A 7,500-nucleotide genomic window follows, 5' to 3' on the forward strand; every position below is an offset into this window, starting at 1 on the left:
AGCCAAGAACAGACCAGTGCAAGGGAGAGGGAGGAGGGGCGAGCGAGAGAAAGAGATGAGAGGATGTAGTGAAGCCATAGCTACAGAGAAAACAGAACAATCCACTGACCTGGGTCACCTGTGGCTAGGTCGGTGGATTGTGCTGTTTTCTCTGCACCTGTGACTGTTCCATTTATAAGTGTTTAGGTGGGACTTTTTTGGGGGGTATCAAAAAAATGTTGAAGTTTTTTTTAACCCATTGTGTCCTGGAGCGACATATACGCTGCATTAAGGTTCTTGAGATTTGAGCTGTTTTATTAAAAATGTACGTATATTAAAGCTGAATGAACACATTCTAGTGCAAAATGAAGGTTCTAGCTTTTAAATGTAACTTATTGCATGTTTTTACATGCTTCGGAGGCTTGGATATGTAGGTTTTAATAGGGAGAGGGCACCTTTTCCCAAAAAGGGCTTAGGACAAAATGGGTTAAAGCCCCTCCTAAACACTAAGAAATGGGCCCACATCCAGAATGATGAGGTTGCAAAGAGGAATGTACAAAGAGACAAAAAGAGACAGATCAAAATGGACAAGCAAATATACAAACAAAAAGTTGAGGAAAACATGACCCAGGGTAATGCCAGGCATGCTTGGCAGTCAATGAAGAAGGTGACCAACGCCCCTCATAAAGGGAGAGGAAAGTCCACCATGAGTGCAAAGGGGAGCGGGGGCTGTGTGGTGGAAAATGACTTAAATGCTTTCATCTCACGCTTTGATGAACAAACTGATAAGCATTGGGAAGAGTCCAGCCTGATCTAATACCTACTCAGCGCATAATTGTGACACAGGAAGCAGTCAAAAGGATATTCTCACACACGCAAGAACCCTGGTCCAGATAAGATTTGTGGCAGCATTTTAAAACACTGCGCTGAACAACTGTCCCCTGCTTTTACAGACATTTTTTCAGTTATCCTTGGACCAGTGCATGGTCCCAATGCTATGGAAAACGCCAGTAATCATCCATATCCCCAAGGTCCCCAAACCTACTGAGCAAAACCACTACCGCCCTATTGCACTAACTTCCCTCGTAATGAAAACCCTGGACTAACTGCACTAACTTGAAAAGTTTAGAACTCATACATAGAGAACGGTCACTTGACAAAATGGACACAATTTTAATTGATCGAAACCACCCATTGTTTTATTCTTTTGAGTTGCTTCCATTAGGCAGCAGATTCAGATATCCTGCTATTTTTAAAAACAGGACGAAAAATTATTTTTTTCTACAGGTCATTGGCCTTTTTAACAAACATTGTAAACAAAAATGTAGATTTTAATATTGCACCCTGTCTCAGCAGGCCTGAGCAGGAAATGCATTTAGTATTTATCTGCCATGTATTTATTGATTTTACCCCTCGATTATTTTGCACTTATCCTATGCTATAGGAATGCTATGGGGTAGACTCATTGCATTGAGAGTAAATAGAATTTTGGCCTCCATTCTATTTACTCTCAATGCTCAATGGGTAGACTAGGACTGCTAATGATTGATGTTGGTTAAACCTTTCTAAATCCAATGTCCATATCCATGTTTTGGTACAAATGTGTGTCTTAGGGTACATGTTGAAGGGGGTGGGTTGGGGAGGGATCGGTTTATATGAATTGATTTGTCAACATGTCAAATGCGCCACTTACTAGAAGAAATTTCCCCCATGGGGGACAATAAAGACACAAAAAACTCTCCGTCCTTGATCTCCCTTGCACTGGCAAGCATTCAGCGCATTCGGCACTTCACTCAACACTGTTGTCACCCCAGCAACCAACGCACCCGAGCACAGCTGCATTGGAAGGGGGTTACAGCCAGCAGCCAACGAACACCAAACAGCTCAGCTGCCTCACAAACAACTCGTCAGTAAGCATTCAGCGCATTCGGCACCTTTCACTCAGCACTGTTTTATTATTTATTTTTTATGCTTATCAAATGTATGAAACGTATGTATTGTTGGTGTGAGCTGTACGCCAGGGGCAGATGGGCAGTGAGCCTGGCCACTCACTGTTGGCCCACTAGCCGGAGTTGGCGGTGTTGTGGTTCAGGGCCGAAACACCGCAGAGAAGGCTGGACACCACCTGACGACATCTGCTTCTGGCGTAGGGCTACAGCTACCTGCGAAGGTGGTTGAGGAAGGCACCTCCTGTGCATGCATGATGAATATGAATGTGTATTCCCTGTTTGTCTAGTAATTTATACAATAAAGATGGTTGTGTCACAAGTCTTATTTTCTCTCGCACGGAGGAGGTGCGACAGGCAGCAATGCCCAGCAGGTATTAACAGCTACCTGTACAATCCTGTGCTCATGGCTCTTCGGCTGAACAAACCTATTGCACGTTCACCGTACAGCTAACAAATTGCACCCAAACAAATGTGGTCTTAGTTCAGATTCTCTGTTTCCTGTCTTATTTTTCGAATATCATGGCAGTTCTCCAGTGCTCGCATTGTGTTGGCATTTCCCTAAGAGCTTGCGTCATGTTGTTCTAAAATAGCCTACTCGCATAACGTGTTGATTAATCACTTAAATCACATTTCACAGTGTATACATCTGTAGAAGCTTGGACTGGGGGTGCATGGTTTGTCTTGGGCACAGGGAAGGGGGTGCATTAAGAAAAAAAGGTTAAGAAACACTGAAGGCCTGGGTTGTGGGTTGGTTGTCTCTTTGATACTGGCTATTTGAAACCGGTCAGAGTTCCATTTTGGCAGTACCCCTTGTTTGTAATGGTCATTTTAAAGGAAGGTTACCTTCGGTCCATAGTGGAATTATTTTAGGTAACTGAATGATCAAACCTCAGGGATCAGGGATTTTTGTGTCAGTCAGCAGAACAACGTGTCAGTCAGCAGAACAACACTGTTGAACTGAATTGCCACCATCTTGCTTTTTACATAAATGCTTTAAAAGGTTCCCCTTTATTAAACCGACATTGCTTTGTTCAGAGTGAGCTTTTCAACCGGCAGGTGTTCCTCATAATGTTGTTGTCGTGTAGTTCATGTATATTAGTCAGTAATTTCATAGTAATAGTAATTAATTGTACACTGACCACTCTGGGACACAACATAGGGGCACAAACTAAGACCATTAGAATTTAGCACTCCAGTGTAGGGACGCACTGATACCACTTTTTTGAAAGTATGAGTACATTAATGTGTGTACTTGCCAATACCGAGTACCGATACCGATACCTTTTACCACCAAAGTACAATGAAAATAAATGCATGGCCTTGTTTTTTTTTCCACCTGTGATATTTTTATTGTCCATTTCCATGTAGATTTAAAGGGACACTGTGCAGGAAATGGTCAAAAAAGGTACTGCAACTATGCTGCTCATTGAAACTGGGCTGCCTATTGCCAAATTTGATCTTCACATGAAAGTTTACTAAGTAATAAACAAATATTTTCTAGTTTGGTCCAAGTACTGTCATTTTTGAAGCTAAAAATGGCTATTTTTGGAAATTCAAAATGGCGGACCATGGAGAAGATCCCCCTTTTCATGTAGGCCTATGAAAAGTGCAATTTTTCCAGTCATAATGCATACTTAGAATTTGATGCTGGTGGTAAGTATTCATGAAAAAGGTAACATTAGTGAATGGGCAGCATGAATTCTGGAAATAAACAACTAAAAATCTCACACAGTGTCCCTTTAAATGTTAGTAAATGTATGAGGTGGCACTTTTTTCCATGCAGCTTTCAAGTCCACAGAACGTGTCAAGATTTTGCATTGCTTTGTGTAATAGCAGTATCGTTCCCGGTATCGGCAAGTGCTTGATGAATACGAGTACGAGTATAATGAGCAGTATCGGGTGCCGATACCGATACCAGTATCTGTATCGGTGCATCCCTACTCCAGTGCCCCCCTGTGGTAAAGTTGATTAGGCTGAATGGTGATGAGTGGAGCTGAAAACTGATGACTGCATATTTGATTAAAAAAAATCTATTCAGTTACTTACAGTAGACCTATAATAGGCAGTCATGAGTAAGCGGTTAGGGCGTCAGACTTGTATCCCAAAGGTTGTCGTTTCGACTTCCGACCCACCAGGTTGGTGGGGGGCGTAATTAACAAGTGCTCTCCCCCATACACCTCCAATATGACTGAGGTACCCTGAGCATGGTACCTTCCCGCCGCACTGCTCCCTTTTGGGCGCCATTGGGGGCTGCCCCCTTGCACAGATGAGGCATCAATCAAATTTTGTTGGGAGCACTTGTGTGCTGTGGAGTGCTGTGTCAAAATGACAATGGGAGTTGGAGTTTCCCAGTTAAGCTTTCACTTTCACTTTAATTAAATATAGTTTGGCAAATGTCATTCTGTTTGGGTTGGACACGTTATAAACAGATGGACCTTTCAAATGTCGACATGAAGCCGTTTAGCATGCCATCATGATAGGCTTATCCTTTATTGTAATCATCTATTGCAAACACAATCAAAGACTGAAACATAGCATGACATGGAAATGTCAAATTCTGCATGACGACGGTGAATAGCAAAATGGAAAGAAGAACAATATAAAATAAATGCAGAATCATAAACAAGACATATTATTGTCACAATGTGTTTTAAAAACAGGAAATTATTTTTTATATAGTACTGTATGTACATACAATTATTTTGTAAGTGGCATTTCACATGGTCTGGAGCTGCCCGTGGTTTTGGTCACAAAAGAAAAAAAAAGAAAAAATGAAATAAAATAGAAAAACAGCCCACAACATTTTAATTAACAGTAGACTTCAGGTCATTCCTGTACATTGGATGATTTCCCTGTAGTAAATGTACTCTCATTTTACTGCATGCTTTTAGTTATTCTATGCATGAGTCAAATAAAACTCACACTAAGACCTCATTATCTCTGTGAAACAACTGAAGGGCAGAAGTACAACTGAACAAGTATTTCATCTTCTTTACTGAATCACAATTACTTGAAACAGGAGACTGGAGTGATGACCAGTGGAGCAGAGTTCTTGCCATTATCATTAGTATAGGGGCTGAAGTAGGGATAGATTTTCTCCCTGAAGGAGACACCTTTGTAAGAGTAGATTAGACTCCACCTGTCTGCATCATAAAAGGAGACCAAACCTGCCCCATAATCCACAAACACCCCCACCCTCTCTGGCTTCTGTTTCAGGGAAAGGGTGACAGCAGGACCAGCATTTGCTACATACTGACTATCCCTCAGCCATATTGTCCAGAACCCATTTGTAGGGCTCAGAGTTATGCCCCCTTTTCTGTTAATGGACTCTCTGGCTACTCCCAAGTACCATGCTGTCTTCCCACTGACCTGCACCTCATAGTAAAATCTACCAGAGCTGAAGCCCTGCTTTCCCAGTACAATGACAACAGGATCAAAGCGTTTGGGGTTGTCAGGGCGATTCTGTGATGTATCACCATGTTTTACTTGTTTCCCATCAGCAGACAGGATGAGGTAGTTATGAGCTGTATCAGGATCCAGAGTCACATCCACTGAGAGAGAGAGAGAGAGAGAGAGAGAGAGAGAGAGAGAGAGAGAGAGAGAGAGAGAGAGAGAGAGAGAGAGAGAGAGAGAGAGAGAGAGAGAGAGAATAGTAATAGTATTGAAGTTACCATATTATAGAATGATAATTGCACTGTGTTGTCTTTGTTGTCTGTCTTCTTTTGAAATCCTTCAAATTGCAGCCGTCATATTTCCACTGACATAGATGCCAAATACACTACTTGATATTGAACTACATTTCTACATTGGATAAAAGTTACCTTTTTGCATCAAGAAAAACACATATTAGACTACATTTAAGACGGAAATTAAAATAATCTGTTGTTAATTCATCAGACACAAATATAAAACTATGCTGTACATCGCTAAATTAAATCAAATTAATCTTTTTGTGTCAATAAAAACACTTACCTGCATTCTGTGTAATCTGTTTTTCTGTTTGAAATAAAAGAACATACAGTAGATAGAAAATATGAATTACTCTTCTATTATTTTCACTTCTACATCACACTGACCCCATAGAAATGTATCTGTTTACTTTAATACTCACTGGCAGTAACTGTCCTCTGTAGTAGGGTGTCCCTCTCAGCAGTGATGGCATCACATCTCTCCTGTAACTGAGATTTGTCTCTAGTCAGACTGGCATATCTATCTTGGAGCTGAGATTTCTCTCTATTAACACGGTCATATCGTTCTTGTAAACTAGATTTCTCATTGCTCAGGGTGTTGTACTTGGTCTCTAACTGGGAACTACGACTGGTTAGGCTATTGTATCTAGTCTCCAACTGGGATTTCTCTCTGCTCAAAGTGTTGTAGTTGGTCTCTAACAGGGATTTCTCTCTGCTTAGGATACCGCAGCTGGCATCTGTTGTTTTGAGCCACAATACTCCGAGTCCGATGCTGATGGCCAACAGAAGACACAACACTCCAAGGCACACCACAGCACACCTGTAACGCACTAATGAAAAACACACAGTATAAGGTGGATACAGGTGAATTGGGTCGCTTTTTCACATCAATGCAAACATGTTATCACTGGACATTCGTTAGGAGATATTTCATTAATAAAGACAAGAAGTAGAAAAAAAATAATATTCACCGATATTTGAGCTGCATGGTCCTGTCTTCTTCGGTGGAGTGCGGCTGACTACGTTAGCATAAATGTTTTCTTCCCTTGGTTGGTGGTCATCACTCTTGTCTCGCAGTTCAATATCTTCGGACATTTCTACAGTATTTAGACTCTTACATTTGGAGTAGTAGACTAAAACTTAACTGGCTCGTGAAGAGGCTACCGGAGACTGCCGTGCTCTGGCTCTGTGGTGTGCCTTTTGACCATATTTCAACTTAAAATAGTTCAACAGGAAGTTGAAACTAGGTGAAACATGTTTTCTCTCTAATATTGTGCCTAATATCAGCATATCATTAGCTTGTGTTGTCTTTTCAAACGTAATGTCTCAGCCGTAACAGTTTGGCCCAGATCAATCCAATGAAGTTTATCAAATGTGTATTTGTGTATTTGTAGGCCTACATTTCACCCCTTTACATTAATCATGACTTTTAATGAGGCCCTCTGTCTGTACTGTCAGTAGCCGTTGGCATCAAACTTGACACCCTCCCCCTCTACTCTACCGCCTCTGTGCTCTTCCCCACTGACGACAGACAATCTGCAGTAAGAGTTTTTTCACCTTTGGTTAGTAATACGTCTCCTCCACTCTTTGTGATTTGACTTTTGAAGTGTCTTTTCAGCGATAATTTAATACATGAGAATGTGAATGTAACACACGGTAGAGACTGCACTGCTACACCTGCGACCAGTTCGATTCCGGCCTGGGTCCTTTGCTGGCCTTTCTCCGTCTCTCTCTCTCTCTCTCTCTCTCTCTCTCTCTCTCTCTCTCTCTCTCTCTCTCTCTCTCTCTCTCTCTCTCTCCACTTGCTTCCTGTTTGTCCTCCACTATCCTGTCACATGTAAAAGCCCGAACAATATCTTTTAACAACAAAAATGTAACACTTG

Source organism: Engraulis encrasicolus, chromosome 21 (genome assembly GCF_034702125.1).
Source record: "Engraulis encrasicolus isolate BLACKSEA-1 chromosome 21, IST_EnEncr_1.0, whole genome shotgun sequence".
NCBI lineage: Eukaryota > Metazoa > Chordata > Actinopteri > Clupeiformes > Engraulidae > Engraulis > Engraulis encrasicolus.